This window comes from Myiozetetes cayanensis, unplaced genomic scaffold, assembly GCF_022539395.1.
Source record: "Myiozetetes cayanensis isolate MyiCay16 unplaced genomic scaffold, myiCay2020 scf30, whole genome shotgun sequence".
NCBI lineage: Eukaryota > Metazoa > Chordata > Aves > Passeriformes > Tyrannidae > Myiozetetes > Myiozetetes cayanensis.
Genome location: NW_026087522.1, coordinates 5,111,138 through 5,130,436, shown reverse-complemented (window position 1 = coordinate 5,130,436; position 19,299 = coordinate 5,111,138). Strand labels below are relative to the sequence as shown.

The 19,299-nt window shown below is 47.2% G+C and overlaps 1 protein-coding gene across 1 annotated transcript in view; it reads left to right on the top strand.

The window, feature by feature from the left end:
• The window catches only part of AUTS2 (activator of transcription and developmental regulator AUTS2), a 753,479-nt gene that overhangs the window by 664,104 nt on the left and 70,076 nt on the right, over positions 1–19,299 (top strand).

Genomic DNA, 19,299 nt, shown 5'->3' with positions numbered 1-19,299 from the left:
AAAACTCCAGATCAAAGCCAGAGGAAACAGGGACATTTATTTGGTTCTTTAAATTATGGATTATCCTCTATTGGTCTTTCAAGTATGGGGTGTTTTGGTATTTGCCACTTCCCTGCAGTGCAGAAAACCTCAGTGTCAGACTGGGGCCAGGGTGTCCAACATCTCAGTGAGATGGGCCTGAGAGCCTGCCTCGAGCACCAAGCTTTAAGTAGTTGTCCTGAAGAAATGAAGCCATCACAAGAAAAAAATAGAAGCCAACACTGCCTGGTTTCCTGGTCCTCCCCATTCTCCAAGCCAGGATGTTTAGCTGGATGCCATTAGTGAGGCATTGGGCCAAATGAAGAGATGGGAGAATTCCCAAACATGTGTTTTCCAACCTCTAATCTGCAGTGTTGGTGCTTCTGCAAATGGGTGCAATTACCTCCCAGGCTGTAATTACCTCCCAAGGCACCTTCAGAGGTCCTTCCTTGGCTGTACAGGGCAGGTTCCAGGAGCTGAGCTGGGCTGAGGGGCTGGGGATTCACCAGGGCCCATCACCCCTCACTGCCAGCAGCAACCTCGGGATGTGAGTGGGGACAGTGCCATGGCCAGGCTCTCCTCAGTGTGGACAGGGGGAACCTGAACACACATAGACCCACAGAATCATAGAATCATAGAATCACAGACCCACAGAATCATAGAATCATAGACTCATAGAATCATAGAATCAAACAGTCATAGAATCACAGAATCATAGAATCATAGAATCAGCCAGGTTGGAAAGGACCTCCAAGATAATCCATTCCAACCTTTGACCCAACACCAACCACCTTTGTCACCCAGACCGTGGCACCAGGTGCCCCCTCCAGTCTCATCTTAAAAACCTCCAAGGATGGTGAATCCACCACATCCCTGGGCAGCCCATTCCAATGGCTGAGCACTCTGTAAAAAATTTCTTCCTAATATCCAACCCAAACCTCTCCTGGCACAGCCGAAGACCGAGCCTTCTTGTCCTACTGCTGGTTCCTGGGAGGAGAGACCAACCCCCACCTGGCTATGACCTCCTGTCAGGGAGTTGTAGGGAATAATGAGGTCTCCTCTGAGGGGGGAGCCAGGGGGGATCGGGCTCTGCTCCCAGGGAACAGGGACAGGAGAGGGAAAAACCTCCAACTGTGCCGGGGGAGGCTCAGGTTGGACATCAGGGAAAATTTCTCCATTGAAAGGGTGGTCAGGCCCTGGCACTGCCCAGGGCAGTGGAGGAGTCCCCATTCCTGCAGGGCTTCAAAAAACAAGTAGATGTGGCCCTTTGTGATGTGGTTTAATGGACATGTTGGTACTCGATCCAAAATTGATCTTTCCAACCTTTGTGATCCTGTGATTCTGTATTTTGGTGGTTTTATGTGGCAAGACCTTTTCTGTGCTTAAATTCAGTGTATGAGTTCCTAGCACAAGGCCCACAGACTAATTTCACCTGCAGTATATTTAAACATTACCTGTCTACCTGTGACAGTTGTCTTTGCCAGCTCAAACTCCACCTTTAATTGGGTATGTTTCTCTTTACAGCCACATTTAAAGTTGTATTATTTAATCATAAAGCAATTGACCCTATTTGTATTTCTGGCCCTTCCTGACTTCTGTTCCCTGTGACTGGCTGATCATCAAGAAGTAGAGATCCTTCTTCCATAACACAAAATTATTGGAGTGGGCAGCATAAACTATGTTAGCACATGTGGGGTTCTAGGATGAGGGAGAAGGAAAAATGTTTCCAATTACCAGTCTACAGGAAGGCTGGAGAGGGACTTTTTACAAGGCTCTGCAATGATAGGGCAAGAGGGAATGGCTTTAAGCTGAAGAAAGAGAGGTTTGGATTGGATATTAGGAAGAATTCCTTCCCTGTGAGGGTGGGGAGGCCCTGGCACAGGTTGCCCAGAGAAGCTGTGGCTACCCCTGGATCCCTGGAATTGTCCAAGGCCAGGTTGGACAGGGCTTGGAGCAACCTGAGCTAGTGGAAGGTGTCCCTGCCCATGGCAGGGGGTGGGACTGGATGAGCTTTAAGGTCCCTTCCAACCCAAACCATTCCATGATTCTGTGATCTCCTAAAAATCTTACAGATGTTGGAAGTGTGGGGAAAGAAAAGAAAGGAAAGAGAGTTTTTAATCGATTAGTTTTGCCCCTCTGGGTCTAACCTGGGAGCAGAGCTGAGAGTACAACACTGGGATGTACAATATCCCCAGGCCCCCAGTTTTACTCCTCTGCAGAACTGTACTGGTGTGCTGAAAACTGTGCACGCAGCAAAGCCTATTCTGTGAAGGCTCCACTGCCAAAAATAACCCTCATTGGGATTCCTGAGATGGCTGCTGTCAAGGAAAGTCAAATTCGGAGCTTTAAGCATGTGAACAGTGTCATTTTAAAAAGTCTGTTCACTGGGGAGATAAATAGGGATTATCCTCACAAGCTGCTCCGAGTCCCCTGCACCCAGGGCCGGGAGGGGAGGGGAGAGCAGCAGTGAGGGGACGTGGGGCTGGGGTTTGTCCAGTTGGCCAAATCTCAGTGGGGGGAAAGTGAGGACGTGGTCCTCTGGCCCTGAGAGTGTGTGCAGGGTGCTGTTGGCTGTGAAGGTGGATCTTCCTGAGCCATTTCCCTGAGTCTGGCTGTTCACCGGAGGGCAGACTGGGAAGGAAAAGCTGTGTTGGGCTGGGATGAGCATCCTCAGCCCAGGGGGTTGTGCCACAGCCACACTACTGACTGCAGCAGCCTGAGAACTAGGAACCAGCTGAAAAGGCAAAACCAAACCAGCCAACCCAGAAAACTATACTTATCTTTTCCAGAACAGCCTTACTCTGCATTTCTTTTAAGTACCGTCAGCTGAAAAACTCCCTCCCTTCATGGGTACTTTAGTCCTACTGAACATGCAGATTCCTCTTTATGGTAATTCCTTTCATTGTCTTTTTCTTCAAGTTTCCTTTTTGGGTGCAAACCATGAATTTTTGGTGTAGTTGTTGGCTAAATTATTGGAGCCTGAGAGAGCCCTCTCTGAAAAAGCTTCAACAGAGATACTAAATCAGCAGCAGCCTCTTGCCACTGCAAACAATTGCCAGGTACATCCTGAAAGCAGTTCCTTCCTCTTGTACGGTTCCAACAACATCATTAAAAAAAAGTCTTGTCCTTTGTACTTCCTCCCCCCTTCATACATGCACATATCTTGTAGTAAATTCATTTTTCAGTCCTGACTTTGTGCAAACACAATGTTGTGCTGCAAGCATTAAAAGGCAATTTAGTACTCAAAGGATTAAAAGCTCATGTTAAATTGAAGACTACACTTGGCATAAACATTAAAAATTGACAGAACACCCTACACATTAACTGCACCAGGGCTCCATAATTAGCATTTAAAAGTAAAACATCATTTCCTTACTGTTTCCTACTTACTCATTTATAATGCATTTATTATAATTCGGATGTGAATATGAGGCTTTCCACCATTGTCAGTAAGTAAATAAATAAAAAACCCTTACTCCTGTAAGAAACACGGGCCTGCATACAAGGACTGGGGGATGAATGGTTTGTTAATCCAAATCTCAAACACATGGTGAATCAGCAGTGACTAACCAACATCATTCCAGGTCTAATTCTCCCCTCTGACACCCATGGAGGAAGCTCAGGGCTCGCCAGTGCTTTCATTGTCTGGCATCGGCAAAGGCAACACAGGATAAACTCAACTTCTTGGGATTTTGATGTATTGTGTTGGGTCTAGTGTTGTGCAATGTGGGACAGCAGATACAGGGTTCATCCTGTAATGTGGAAAATTCATTGCAGATTGAAATTTGAATGCAAAAGAAGAAGAATGAGAAAGCCAATCTCATTAGGGAAGCGGAAAAGAGAGACTATCAGGCATTGAAGGGATAGCACTTTGTTACTTGTTTTACTTTGGGATGATGTAGGGTTTTGTTCATCCCTACTAATACAGTCCTTTTTGTCACTAAAAATGGAGGGTAAGATGGCCAAGTGCTGTGTTCCAGTCTAGTTCCAGGTTTGACTGAAATCATGCCTCATGTCTACACTGGCATGGCAGTGCCTGTGTAACATTTGGCTGGAGGCTTTCTTCTCATCCCACATCCCACTTCCCTGTACTTCCAGGCTTCAGCCAAGCCTTGTCTTTCATAGCTCCAGACACAACTAGGAGAATGTTAACTAGGCTGCTTAGATCATCCTGGGTGCCATTTCATCGAGATCACAATTTGCCAAAGAAAGTCTCCCCCTCCAGACCTGGGTCAGCGGGCAGAGGTTCTTCCTCTCCAGCACAAAAGAGGTCTCCACTCCACTGGTCAAGGCAACCACCATCAGCTGGGTCTGGCTTTCCACTGGTGCCACATACAAGGTCCAACCCTGGCCCAAATCTTGGGGGGATGGAAGGTGCCCCACGTTCAAAGCCATGAGAGGGGATCCAGCCCACACCACCTCTAGGAAAACCCGCCACTGCTTGCTCACCTCTAGAAACGTACCAACATGCAAATAACCTTGCAAACGCTTCACCATTGCCTCTGCACGGCTTGCTGATATGATAAATCTCTTTTTGTTCTGCTCTGAAGCCTCACATCATCTCCACATCCTCCGGGGTCGCTGCTGTCTGGAAGACAAGACCGCATTTTGTTCAGCCCCTGTGAAATGCAATTAGAAGCCCTTCCACAGCCAGCAGGAGCTGAAGTTAAAAGGAGAGAGGGGGGAAAAAAGGGACCTCCCCACTGGCCAGCAGTGTGCTGACTTTGAAGTCCTGGACCATCTTTTGTGTCCCCCCCTCCGAGGGCCTTTAATCAGGACCTTTGCCTTGTCGTTCGGGGGGGACAAACCCGGCACAGTCGGTGGGGTTGTCCCTGTGTGTGCCAGGAAGAAAAGTCTTTGTCAGAAATTTCCACTGACCCAAACACTTTGTTTCTTTGTCTCTCCCAGACAACGTTTGAACTAGAAAGGAGACCAAAACTCTTGTGTGTGCTGACAGTATTTTAATGGGGAGCCCCGGTGACTTCTTGGAGCCTCCCTGCCAGGTCCAAGGCGGAGACGGGGCTTTTGGTCTGAAGGCCTCTTCAAATAAAACCAGCTCAGGCAGCTTTTTATAACCTTCTTCTCTCTGTATGTCCTGGGCAATGTAATATAGAATACTGCAACATGCTGCTGAGCAAAAATACTTAATTTTCATATTATATAATATTGCACAGGCAGAAGCTCAACCTGGTGAACACCTTACTTTTTGTTGTTTGCACAGCAGCGAGATATAGATCAGCTAAAACTTCCTAAATAAATGGCCACAACCCCAAGCATCAGGCATGTTCTGTAAATTTTAGAGAACATGGAAGCACTCACCTATCCCAGCCCCGCTGTGCTGTGATGGATGGCACAGCCCCGGGGCAGCTGAGTGAGGTGGCACAGGGCTAAGGAGCAGTGATCTATGCTCTGTTTGCTGCAGCCCTTTACAGATGAGCAAAATGCTCCACTGGAATGCTGCAAATTATCTTAAAATTCAGGTTGCCATTGTTTTACTCATGAAAAATCTACCTGAGCTACTTTTTAAAGAAATTTTTATGTATCTGTTACAGTCTCACTTTGCTATTGAAATATGTACAGCTGGACTCATAACTATGACTTTTATACCTCAGGTAGAGGCATAAAATAGTACTCAGTGCTTTTTAAATGATGTAAAATATTTCTAAAATAACTCTTCCTTCCCAGTTAAACAAACATTATCTCCCTACCCATTTTTCCATTCACTTTTTGATACGCTGCAGCTTTTTCCCTACATTAAATCAGTTCCTCTTTAGAAAAAGTGAATTCTTAAAAAAAAGGGGGGGGGGAAATGAGAAGATTTTATAGGAACAAATGGATTAATAAGTAATGGTGATGAGATCTGGCAGCCTTTCTTAGAGGTGCATGTGGAGTAGAACGTATTATCACAACAGGCTGAAGTTTTATCATGTCTCTCATGTATTATATTAGATTCTAAAAGCTCACCTCCTCCAGTAATGCCTGGAATAATCCAGGCTGGATATGGATCAGCTGATTAACTGAGTCTCAGGAACAATAGCTCAGCTTTGATATCAATTTTACTCTTTTGGCTTCCTCTCCACAACCTACCTATCATTAATTTGTGTTTGTATTATTTTGTATTTGTCCCTTCTTTCTTGTAGAATCAAACACTTATTTTGAAGTAAAGGCCAAGCCTTCATCCCTGCAGATCCTTCAGGTGTTCCATGCCATTTATGAAGTGCTACATTAGAACAGAAATAATCCTGCCTGCTCCCACTAACACAATAACAACACACACAGTGTTACGTGCAACAAGGCTGACACTTTAATTATCAATAGAGGGACTTTCCCCAGTTTCCCTGTGACTCAGCAGCCCTGGCTCTCACCAGGTTACCTGTGTATTTCTGACTGGTTTTGCTCTCTCAGTAACTGGTTCAGCCCTGCAAAGGCTCTGTCCCTAATGCAGCCAAATTTACACAATGGTGCTCAAGTCTGAATGCCAGAGCAGCCCCATTAGCTTCAAAAGGGCTTCTTTTTGCTGCAAGTTAAGCAGCTATTTAAGTGCTTTGCTAGCTTGGGGTCAAAGTGTGCAGCACCTTGTTGGACTGTGTCTTACCTACCTCCTCATTAAAGATACATCAGACCAGTTGGCTTGTCTTTATCAAGCAGAGAGGTGCAGCCAATTGACTCTCTGTGACAGCTAAAAGTGAAGGAGATCAAGGGAGCTTGAGAGACAAAGAAGTTAGGTTTTGTTAGAATCCTAAATGAAAGGAAAATAGTGCTTGGCGAGCTGCTGAAAATTGTTTCTTGTGTTAGAGGGATTTTATTTTCCGAGGACTTCGGATCAGGCCTTTTGGAGAGATTTGGATGTCTGCATGGAGGCTGGGCTAGGGCAGAATCCATCTGCTTATTTTGTTGTCGACCTTTCTGTTGTGAGTACCGTGACCTGAGCAATCTGCAATCCCAGGTAAGATGCACAGGACAACTGGGAGCCTCAAAGAGAGTATTAGTGAGGCTCTGGCATAATTTTGACAAGTGGGTTAGAGACAGCAAATTGCCTGATAGGCTTAATAGCGAGTGAAAATAGGCAGCAAATTCACAGCAAGAGATCAACTCTATGACTTGAGTCCATCTCCAACATTTCCCAAATGAGGACCGGGGAGAAATGTTCCTTGTTTGGCTGCAACATTATCTTGATAGTTCTCATGATACAAATTATAAGGTCATTTGCATTTATATTTCTGTTAATGATGACATGAAAAAATAGTTGTTTTCAACACAGCACCCTGTCTGTGCCTTCTCTTGTGTGTAAGGTCAGGAGGTGTCCGTGGTGGACCCTTTGGTTCCACAGGAGAAAGCTGTGAGGTGCTGGATGAGGTTCTGCTCTCACCAGAGATGAGCAGTAGATGAACCTGGGCAGCATTCAGTTTTTGGCACTATCTGCATTGGTCTTCTTTGATGTTACTCCCTCGGGGAGTGGGAAACAACCACATCCTTTGTGACCTGTTCCCTGTCCTGCCTTGAGCTGGGTTGAAAGGAGACTGCACCTCATGCCACGAGACCCCATCCAAAGCTTTTTCTGGAGCCCAAACAATCAAGGGAGTGGGTGCAGGGGAGATGAGGCAACACTGGCCCACCAGGATGATGGCCCAGATGTGTTTTTGGAAGCCTCAAAAGGTGGAAAAGAGGGAAGTGTTGTCCCTCAGGTGGCCCCTGCTGCAGGGGCAGAGCTGGAGTCCCCTGAGGGCAGTTGCATTTTGGGCTGATTTTGGTGCAGTTTTCTTGTATTTGATGCCCATAACAGCAACCCTCACTGTGAAATGAGAAGTCTCTCCTTCCCTGAGCCAGAGATCTGCACACTGAACTGCCCAGTTTCCTGCCATCACTTTTGCCCATATGAGAAAACTTTTTCTACCTTCACCTTCATTTCTACATCCTGAAGCTTAAGTGCAACTAGAAAATCCTTTTCTAATAAAAATCCAGCAGAAATGTAAACTGCAGGGTCATGTTTCCATTTGCCCTTCCAAGGCCCATCGGCAGTAGCTGGGTGTTTCTGGTAGGCCCAGTTATCCAAGTGCTCTGCACAGCAAGGAAATATCCCCAGTGTTATTTTCAGGCTCAGTGAACTCCAGAATACGTTTGTGATTTTTCCTGTTATGATGACATCAGGGTGGAAGCCCGAGGCTGGGGACAGCAGGCAGCTTTCCTGCCGCTGCTCATTTACTGGCTTTCTGAGAGCCACATCCTAAACACTTGGAGTATTAACATGATTTCAGCTCTTAAGTAAAACTGAAGAAGTCTTTTCATCTTCCCGTTGAGTGGCGGGCTCCTTAAGTAGATCACAAGCTTTCTGCTGCTTTGTCTGAGTGAGGAGGAAAACTTTAATTGTTCCCATCTTCTAGTGCAGGTATTGATTAATTAAATGTATTAGCAAAGATCTTGGCCTACTTTTTGCACCATCAAACAAGTACTTAATGACTATATTACTATGAAAATGGCATCGCTTTAAAGCACTGCAGAGGAGCCCCTTTGTACTTTGCTTTCATTTGATTTTTTTTTTCCTCTTAGCCCATTATGAACAATAAAGTTTCTCCTGTACTATGATATGGCACATCAGGAGGGAGAGGAGGTGGAGAGGAGCTCTGATTGAGGGATCTGGACTGGGCCAAGCTGGAGCTGCGGTGCCTGGGCCATCCCCAGGAAGGAGGATGTGCTGCCGGCTGGGGAGGTCTCTGCAAGTGCAGGCGGGTCAGCCAGCAAATGTTAGATGGGAAATCTGTGTAATTTACTCTAATTTACCATTTGGTGGGTAGAAATATTAATATGACTCACATGCTGAGAGGGAGAAGGCGTGTTTCCGAGGAACATAACTAATAGGTCTGTGCAAGATAAAGTACACTGCCTCCCACCTCATTTCATCTCCTTCCTCCTTTGGGTCCCATTTGGAGAATCTCACTTATTTTACACCCCTTTGCAGTTTTGTAGCTACCTACCAGCTTCCTCCTCCCACCCACAGCCCTGTGCCCACCAATCTCTATCATGAAATCATGGAATGGTTTGGGTTGAAAGGGACCTTAAAGCCCACCCAGTGCCACCCCCTGCCATGGGCAGGGACACCTCCCACCAGCCCAGGTTGCTCCAACCTGGCCTTGGGCAATTCCAGGGCTGGGGCAGCCACAGCTTCTCTGGGCAACCTGTGCCAGGGCCTCACTACCCCCACAAGGAAAAATTTCTTCCTAATATCCAGCCTAGATCTCCCGTCTTTCATTAAAGCCATTCCCCCTTATCGTGTCATACACTGTACATGAAGTGCCCGGCTTTTGCACACTTGCTGAGTGGCAAAGCCACATGAGCTGCACTGATTCCCACTCACTGCAGGGCTCCATAACACACTCGGGTTTTAAATGCACCTTCTCATTTTAAAGCCAGGGGTTCTTGGAAATCCTACCTTTTCCAAGCCTCCAAAAGCAACTGGACTCAGTCTTGCTCAGCCTCTCCGGTTTGCACCTAGCCAGGCTGTGATGTACCAAACGTTTCACAGCACTTTGAGTGTTCATACAGAATTGTGAAGATCTGACACCAATTTGATGCTTTCAATCTTGATGCTTTTATCCAACCTGTCTTTGCCTGTCCCTGCTAACATGTGCCAGCCAGGCTGGCGACCAAAGCCAAGCAGGGCTTCACTGGCTGCGATGACAAAGCATTTCTTGCTGCACAAAAAGAGTGTTTTTGCAGAACACTTCATAATCTGGAAATTTGGAATTAAGGCCCTACGTTTTATAGTACCAGTTCTGGGAAGTCCCAGTGTGTGACTACAATAGGCACTGTGGTGACAATAACACTTGGGTTTTATGCAATGCTGAGAGTTGAGGCACAGAGAAATTAAATGAGAATCCAACTGCCTTGGACACCAGGGAAAACATGAAAATATATCCAGAATACACCCACAGCTGGCTGCTAGTCCACAGCTGCTGGGCCACACTGAAACCTGAAATAAAATGCCTGTTTACCCACCTCTGCAGACAGGTGGGTTGGCAGCTCTGCTGCACAGGAGTGACTTGGGTGCCATGTTGGGGTGGGAGGAGTGGAGAAACACAGCTGAGCTGCTTAAAATAGCCAGAAAAGGACCCTTAGTCCTTTCTTGCCTTGTTCCCTTCACATTCACAAATGTTCATCTCTGTCTCTCCTTTTTTCCATCCTTCCTAGGGGCGATGACTGACAGATTAATATATGTCTAGCTACGTGTCTTAGAAATCAAAAGGAAGGTGCTGTCAGAATCGCTTGTCAGAAAATGAGATTAGGCACACTTGTCATTTGCTGAGGATTGCAGTCTTTCAGAGATAAGGTTGCATTTAATGAGTGTAAAAAGCCTCCTTGTGAAAAAGGGGGTGGTGCAGGAGAGAGAGAATGATTATTTTTCTGGTGTCAGCTGAGTGCTTTATCATATAACTTGATAGCGTGGCACCCTGGCAGGCACTGATAATGGCTGCTGGGGCTATTGCACCTCTTCAGCTGCTCTGCAGCTTCAAAAGTGATGACTTGTTACCTGCTTTTAAACTCTTCTTGGATGTCGAAACCCACTATCCTGAGGGAAAGAAGCAAAAGCATGTACAGTGTGTTTTAAAGAAAGACCTGTGAAAACACACAGCATAAAGGGAACGTGCTAAATGTATGGCCACTTTCCCCAGCAAACTAGAAAGAATACTCAGCGGGTTTCGGTGAAATATGGAACTTGTCTGACAAGTGAAGGATAACTAATGAGAAACAGAGCTGTATCCCACTGAAACCAATTGTGTTTTGTTATGGAAAATATTTATCAAGCTTTTTTTTTTTTTCCATTTGTTGGTTCTCCTAACGGTGCCATAATAACTCCTCTCATGGATGTGATTCGGTTTCTCTCATAGACATCTCCATTATTTAAATCTGCACTGGGGTGGGTGTTTTTTTGGTTATCAATTGGACATTATCATCTTGTACATGAATATTTTAGGTGAATGTTTCATTCATCAAAGTAATGGTCATTCTTTTGCCAAGTTAATGTCTTTGCATGGTTTAGAAGCTGGCTAAAGGTACAGATTTATTGTTCATAATCTGCTATCTAAATATGAGCTGACAGTCAAAAATGGAATTTATCTGTTCAGCAGAAGAGCCCCTACATTAGCTACATGGTTTTGCAACAGTATTTCTTGCCTTGGCATACCTCTTTGAAAATTATCCTTGGAAGAAGAGATTTCTGTCGTATATTCTCCTCATCAAATGAGATGTGATTTTCATTATTTTGCTTGAATGTTACAAAATGAAAGAAATTGCTTGATTGGTGTGTGGTGCTGATTCAGCATCTTCTGGCCTAAAAATGACCTGGGTGACAGAATGGGATTCCAGCACGCAATAATGGATGCTTTATTTGGTGATAAGAAAGTCTCTTCTTCTGACTGAGAAGAAGAGAATGAAAAATATTTCTCTTATTAGGTGATTCAGTACCCAGATATTGACAGACAAATTAATTTGAAATACTTCTTCAGTTGCAGAACCTGCTAGCAGGCAGAAATTAGGGGAGGATAATGGCCACAGCTTTCAAGTGGTGCATTTATGAAGTGTACTACAGGAGTGCTGGTAGATGGGGAAGAATTTATATTTTATCCTCTTACCCAGTGATAGGATCTTATGTTCCTGGCCAGGCTGCAGTGTGGGAAGCAGCTCAGAGCCCAGCAAGGCCTCCAGGAGCTAACCCATGCTCCATCATGTATTTAGTGCCTGGGAACTCAAACTACAGGAAGGATTATAGAGGAAGATATAAAATTATTGTATTTTTGGACTGAAAAGTTACAGCCAGGAGTCAGTTTGGGGATTCTCACTCTTCATGGTTGTCAGTGGGAAGGAAAGGTGACAGTGGTGTTCCCTCCAGGAGCTCACACTGTTTGGAGAAGCCTGTGAGAGAAATGGCTCCACACAGTAGGACAGTTGGAATTTTTCTTCAGTGCAGCAAATGGGTTCAGAAATTTGTCCAACCTCTCCACGTGTGCAAATCTGGGCTAAATCCTGTCCTTGGAAGCAGTGGAGACCACTTAGGATTTTATAGGGCCAAGCTGTAAGAAGAGGGAAGAGAGAGCAGCCCTATTGTTCCCTGAGCCCCACTTTTTATCTTTGTTTCCATTTGAAACCCTAATCATAAAACTGCCTGCAGAGCAGTTGCCTTGCTGTTCCTCTAAATGAGAATTCCAGCTTTTATGCTAATTCAGTTTCAGGTTTCTTTGAACCTGCAGTTTATGGGCCTCTGCTTAAAACTGCAATCTGTTCTGCATAAAAGAAGGGATTACAAACGGGTTTGGTTTTGCAAATGCTGCAGAAAAATAAAAATAATAAAAAAAAAGTTGCACTGTCATTAATATGCTCTCGCCAAAGTTTTGTGCTCTGTCAAATGAAAAGCGTTACTTCTGTGGAGACTTAGCCAGGCATGTTCTACACCCAGTTTTCCTTCTAAAAGGGGCATTTGCTGTTTGTATCACCCTTTCCCCACAGGAGTGCTCTGTCCCTGCTGGAAGGGATGCTGAAGGAGCATGGCTTTCATCCTGTGCCAGGAGCACCAGGAGCCCCCGCCCCAGGGCTGGGCTGCACACAAACATCACTGCCCAGCCCAGCAGAACCCGCCCTCACCACCATTTACTTTTACTGGCATCTGTCATGACCTTTTTACAGCCTCGCCCGGGGTGATTTCGCCGTTGTTCCAGGTCACTGTTGAGAACAGGTCCTTTTAAAGCGTTGGGTTTAAGTACCTTCTGGTCGGGACATTGTGCCGTGGCTTGTGTTCAGAGCCATAAAACTCTGCTGATAGCTCCATAAATTCTTTTCTTGGGGAAAAGACCCTGCATCTCCTACCCAGTAATGGACAAAATCGTGTATGTTTTCAGAGCATTACAGAGGACTTTATAAGGCACAATAATCACGCTCCAAACTCAGACACCGTGGTGTCTTCTGGGAAGGTTCGCAGCTTAATGGAAATATAAATGTTTCCAGGCTTTGACAGAATACCAAAGAATTGGAATATCCAGTTTTCATGTTGCCAGGAAAAAAAAGCTGCAGAACCTTCCAGGTGAGGCAAGGTTTGCCATAAATAATTTAATCCAATATAATCTGCTGTAATTTCAATATTCGTTTGGTCCTTGTGCCAGAGATGGGTAATTCTTCTTTGGAACTGCTCTATGGCTTGGAAACGCATGTCTGCTTCCCTGCCTGCTGTCTGGGCAGCTTTAGGTCATTTTTATAAAATACTTGGATCTGAAAACCTCTTCCAGAGAGTGAAAGATCTTGAAATTACTTTTGATCCAAGCTCAGCGCACTTCATTTGGCTGTTGTCGTGGCAGAAACAAATGTCGACGCTGACAGAGACCACAGACAGATGAAAAAGTCCTGGCAAGGTCCCACATAGATAAGAGACAGAAGGTTTCAAAAACCTATCCAGGCATAACCTAAAACACAGGAAAGTATTGCTGTCAGGAGAGGGGGAAGCTTGATCCAAAGACCATCGAAATCACGGTGAGGGGGGAAGGGGTCCCTTTGATTTAATTTGGCTTTGGGTGACTTTCCGAACTCCAGATTTCTCATTCAGAATTACACAACACATTCTGTGCATGTATAATGCTGTAGCAGGAAAACAGAGGTCCTCAACTTGTCTCTAAGGCACAAATAATGAACATAATGAGGCCCAGAGCCCTGCCAATAAACCCTCACTGCCCCAGGGAGATGGGCAGGTAAATGCATTTCTGATTCTGGGTATGCTGAGATTTCAGGTGTGGCATGTGGTTAACGTTGGAAAAATCCAGTACAGACAAGTCTGTGGTTTAATCCAGGCTAAATTTATCAAATTAAAGTCTTGTGAGGAGCCTAGGCTTTAATTAGACCTGTTCTTACCATATCAGGATGTGGAAAGTCTTGACCAAGGTGCTCATAGAATATATGAGCTGCCACACCTTGGTACTGTGCATTTAATTCCCCGTCCAGGTACAGCCTCACCGTCAGTCCCAGAGCACTCCAGCTATGATACCGAGAACACTCTGCCAGTTTATTGCCTTTATTAATTTATTTTTGGTGGAGACTGGAATCTGCACTCAAGCCATCCATTTCCTTTGCTGAGCTCTGAAATAGCTGATGGGCTGCAATGGCTTTTGGCCACTGGCCACTGTTGATTCCAGAGACCAGACCTGAAGACACCTCTGTCGGGTTTCTAGAGGAGGAGATGGAAACCACTTCCCTGATGGCACAAGATTATCTTTGCAATATACATTAATTAGATGCAAATATACATGTATCAGATGCAAAAACCTGTGCAATTTTAACAGCCCAAAATCCATGCTCAGTTATGCTGTGGAAATCTCGGGATAGCCCTGCTGAGATGGGCAGCCCTGGAGAACTCGTTTCCATTCGCTGTAACCAGGATCTGAGGTTTGCCATGATTCTTTCATTTTGGCCACAATTCTTTCATTTTCCAGTGAAGACCATTTGCCACGGTTTTACCCAAGCATTCCCCCTGTGGATCAGCCATGTCAGGAAAGTACTGTGGTGTCTGCAGCCACAGGCTGAGTGTGGAGCTGTGGTGGGTGCCTTTGTCTCTTGTTGTCATTTGATCTTCCCATGCAGCTGCCCCTGCAGAAACCACCACAGTCAGTGGAGTTGTACATCATCATCTCACATCATCCCTCTCCCCGAGGTGAGCCTGGAGTGGGTCAGGACATAAACATGTCTTTCCAAGCTCCCACTGGATTTTGGGTGTGTAACTCTTCTCCTGGCTCAGGTGAGGCTGACCAGGCAGCCACAGCTCTTGCTCTGCTCTTGTTTTCTGGATGGTGTATGTAGTTCCCATCTTTTCCTTAGGAGAGTCACCTTCTACAGGCTGAGCTCTGCCACAGGGGTTGGGTGAGTTGGGCTCATCAGCCCTGTTTGTGAGGATTTATAAAGCTTAAATCCAAGTGGAACCCACAGGAGCTTAATTCCATTAGCACTTCTAGCCCAATATTGGTTTGAAACCCACTTCAAGATTTGAAACCTTGAGAACACCCTCTGGGCAAGGCCTCATGAGCCCACAAGCCCTCTCTTTGCACTTACCCCTTTCCCAGGAAGCATCTCCCCATATGTGGCTACTGTGCCAACGCCTCTGTCTTCCCAAGAAACACCATTTGGCTCTGACTGCTGTGCTCCAGTGAATAATCATCCATACCATCGTGTATCTGTGTGTTTATGCTCCGTGGTGGCTCTTACCAATGTTGTGCTGTGCTTAAGGACAACCTACAGTGAGTAGGAAATCCACTGCCCATCCACAATAGTGTTCGGTGCTGGGAGCAGCCAGGCGAGTCTCTGCAGGGGGACGCTCGGGGAGGCACCACAGCTCAGAGAGCAGCCTGGGGTCCCCACCAGGCTGCCCTGCCTGCAGCCGGGGACGTCGCGTTTTTCCCAGTTAAAATAATAATAATAAAAAATTTAAATTTCCCTTTAAAAAGAAACAAACAAAAAATTGCTAAATGCAATACGGTGTTTTCGATAGTGTTTGCTCCCGCGGAGCTTTAGCCACTGATGCTCGTGTGCGTGCGTGTGTGCCTCCATCCCGGGGGCAGCGGGGACCGTCCGGCCCCGCATCCACCGCGGGTCCCTTCGCACCCCCCGAGGAGCATCCGCGCATCTCCCGGCGGCTCCTCCGGGCCGGCAGAGCCGCGGACGGGGATCGCGGCTCCCGCGGAGCCTCCCCCGCCCCGGGCCGGGCCGCCCCCGCCGCGGGGACCCGTCGGAGCGCGGGGCGGGGCGGCGGGAGAAGGCGGAGCCGGCGGGCGCTGGGAAGCGGCGCTGGGAAGCGGCTCCGGGAGCGCCGCGCAGTGCGGAGCGAGCGTGGGCTCGGCCGAGAGGGGTCCGGGGGCACCGCGTCCCCATCCCGGCCCGGCGGAGCGGCCGCCCCCGCGGGGATTACAGGCTTGCGAGGCTGTTCCGGAGGAGCCGGGGCCGCTGGGTCTCCCCGATGGAATTCACCTGAGCGCGGCCGCGCCGGGAGAGGGACGGCGCCCGGAGGGAGCTCGCTTCGGCTCGGGAGAGAGAGAGAGAGGACGGGCATGACTTTTTAACCAAAACAAAAAACAATCACCCCCTCCCCTAAAAAAAAAAAAAAAAAAGAAAAAGAAAAAAAAAGGCAGCGGAAGAAAAAGCCAAAAAGCCGCCCGAAGGAAGGAAGGGACGCGCTGGACCCGCGGAGGGAGGGAGGAGGCGCCGCGGCCGCACCGCCCCGCACCGCCCCGCACCCGGAGGTGCCGCCGCTGCCCCGGCCGCCGCCGCACATGGTTTTCTTTGTCCTGCTGCTGCTCCATTAAGCGCTCCCGCTCCGCGCCCGCCGCGCTCCCCGCACAGCCCCGCACGCCCCGCTGCTCCCGGGATCCATCTTGCGGGAGCGGGGAAGGGGTCGGCGGCCCGGGAAGGATGCCCGCCCGCCCGGCCCCCGGAGTTCGCCCCCCGCGGAGGATTAGTTGGGGTTTGGCCGCGGGACGCTGAGAGAGCCGCGCTGGGATCGCGAGTGCCCGCACACCGCCCGCCCCTCCCGCACCGCCATGAGCCGCGGGCCGGCAGCCCCGCGGAGCCGCCGGAGCGCAGGTAACGCGGGGGCGGGCGGGGGGCTCCGTGCGGGACCCCCAGGGATGGAGGGAGGGATGGAGGGAGCAGCTGTCTCTCCCGGGCACCCCCGGCCGGGATGGGAGACACGGAGGGGCCGCGCTGGCTCCGCGGGCAGGTGCGGGGCCGGTGCAAGTGCCGCGCCGTGCCAGCAGTGAGTCAGGCTGCGCCGTCTGCACAGGAAATATTTTAGTCGTACATCCCCTTGAATGGCAGCGCATTCCTTGGTGAGGGAAAAAATACTCTTTAGGTCTTTTTTTTTTTTTTTCTCTGTGGTTTGTTGGGTTTTTTTAGCCCACGGATTGCTGAGTTGTTTCATTTCGCGGTGAAAAGGATTAAGCTGCGCTTGGTAACAGGAGGATTTGTAAGGGAAAACGGCCGAAGTGCGAGGAAGGGAATTGTGTGTCACCGCTCTGGCTCTGTCTGTGCAGGAGCCGGGGAGGGGAACCCTGAAACCGGGGGGTTCGAGGGGCAGAACACCACGGATAGCCCGGGGCGTCCGACCCGGTGCTGTCCCCAAATGTCACGGTGCCAGCAGACACTGTCTGCTCATCTGCTGCTCAGGGAAGACCTGGGAAGATCAGGATAAAGGAGAATGAAGAGAGAGTTGCACTTGGCTGGCGTAAGGGAAGGGATAGCCGAGCTCCTCCGACGCTTAAACATCCACGTTTGGCCACATCGCACCCACCGTGGACATAAAGGCACTTTGTTGTCTCCACAGATCCCTGTCAGTACAGAGCAGGGTTTAGGTCAGCACTGCACAGGCACTGAATTTCATCCTTCTGGGGTAGTGCTGAGTTTTTGTGGATTTTTAAATTAATTTGGCTTTTTGTTCCTTTAGCGTTGTTGCGTGATGTGGCTGCCTGGCGGTGGAAAAATAAGAGTTGCATGGAAATTGATACACTGTCTGTCTGCTGGCAGAGATTGCATTCGCCTCTGTATCACTGGTACATCACCCTAATTGCTATTTTATATTTAAAACCCAATTTTTAAGTAACGGAACAGGCAGGCAAAGTTCCATCCCACCGTTTGAGCCGGTGTTTGGGATCGGGTTATTTTTATGGTAACGCAGGCAAAGGGGTTATTTCAAGTTGCTCTTCCATTCGGTTGTGTGTGGTCAGTAATGCAAAATGAGATTCGCTCGTGGACGAGCTTTGTCTTTGTAAAATTATTCTTTTTTTTATGTATATTGTACGGATAATCATCCCCCAGCTTGCTCCAGAGCCATCCCCGGGCAGGGTGTGTTGTGCATCACGTTATGTCCAAGATGTGCCACTTCCAGGTGTCACAGCACGGTTTGTGACTGGTTTATGTGATAGCACAGGACAAGGTTTCACCTGGAAAACCATGACTTAAAGACAGTCTGTTGGTTTACACTTGGTGTCAGAGCAAACTTCTTAAAAAGATGTTTTCCTCTTTGTAGTGCTTGGAAAAATTAAGTAAATAGGAAACTTGGAGCTCTGCTGTGCTGTTTTGTTTTGAAACAGTAAAATAAAGTAATAGCTGAAGTGTAAGAAGTTTGTTTCGTTTTTAATATTGGATTTTCTTTCTAAAAAGAAGGACTCGTTCGGAGAATTTTGACTTCAGAGAAAAGCTGCATTTGAAAAGACAACGACAGCTGAAATTCACTGGAAAAGATTATTTTTAAGCAGCCTGATTGGCAAGGGTAGGAAAGCATTGAGCCTCTTGTTGGACTAATACTGGGCTGCTCTTTAAAGCACATGGCCTTCTTGATCTCTTCAATTTGTGCATTATTCACATATTTTCATTAATTTAGAGAAAGTCGTCACTGAATAATAAATCCATCATTGGGTAATAAATCCAGTGTTTACAAGGTATTTAATCGAGACAAAATGCACCAGCTCAGCTTTTAAATAAGCCAAGCGGTAATCTAGTAAAATCTGTCTAGAAGTCTGAAAAAGAATAAAGCTATTTTTAATAATTAATCATAGAAATCTTGTCTGTCACTAACTTGAGGGCAAACAAATTATTTCAGTGTATTACTGCACTGGAATACACTGTCTGAGCCGTGTCTACTTATTTACCGGGAGTTTCACAGTGAAGTTTTTTAGTGCAGTCGAGATAGTGAACGTATATGTTGCTTGTCTGATGGTTTTTATTTGGTTCTGAATTGAGAAATTCCTTCCCTTTAATAAAAAAACCCCACAGCCTGCTTTCCAAGCAGTGTTTTTAATTATTTTTCCTGAGTCCAGCAAGAAAACAGTTTCTAGGAAGAAAACTAAAATCTTTCTCGGGTGTTGTGTTTTAACCCTGGTTTTGCAGTATTTTGTTCCTGAGCACATTTGCCATGTGTTTTCCAAAAGCAGCCTGTCTCTCACGGGGCTGGATCCAAGCTCCAGTTCTGAATCAAAGAGCATTTGTGGGTGCAGAGGTGGGAGAAGTTTAGGCTGTAGCTGGATATACGTGTGTGCTGTGTGTGTGTGTGCCCAAACATAGCTGCAGAAGCTTAGGGGTTTGTGCTTTTGGGTTCAGGGCGTTTGTAAAACGAGCATTTTCACTGTTACCTTCCCCGGCTGGTTTTGTGCTGTTTGAGTTTCAACGTTTTTATGTGAAACCCAAGTCGGGCTTTTTACAGCAGGTAAAGAGCTGAATTGGCACACGAACAGCAGGAGTAGAGGGGGTAAAATTAGGAGGAAAAGC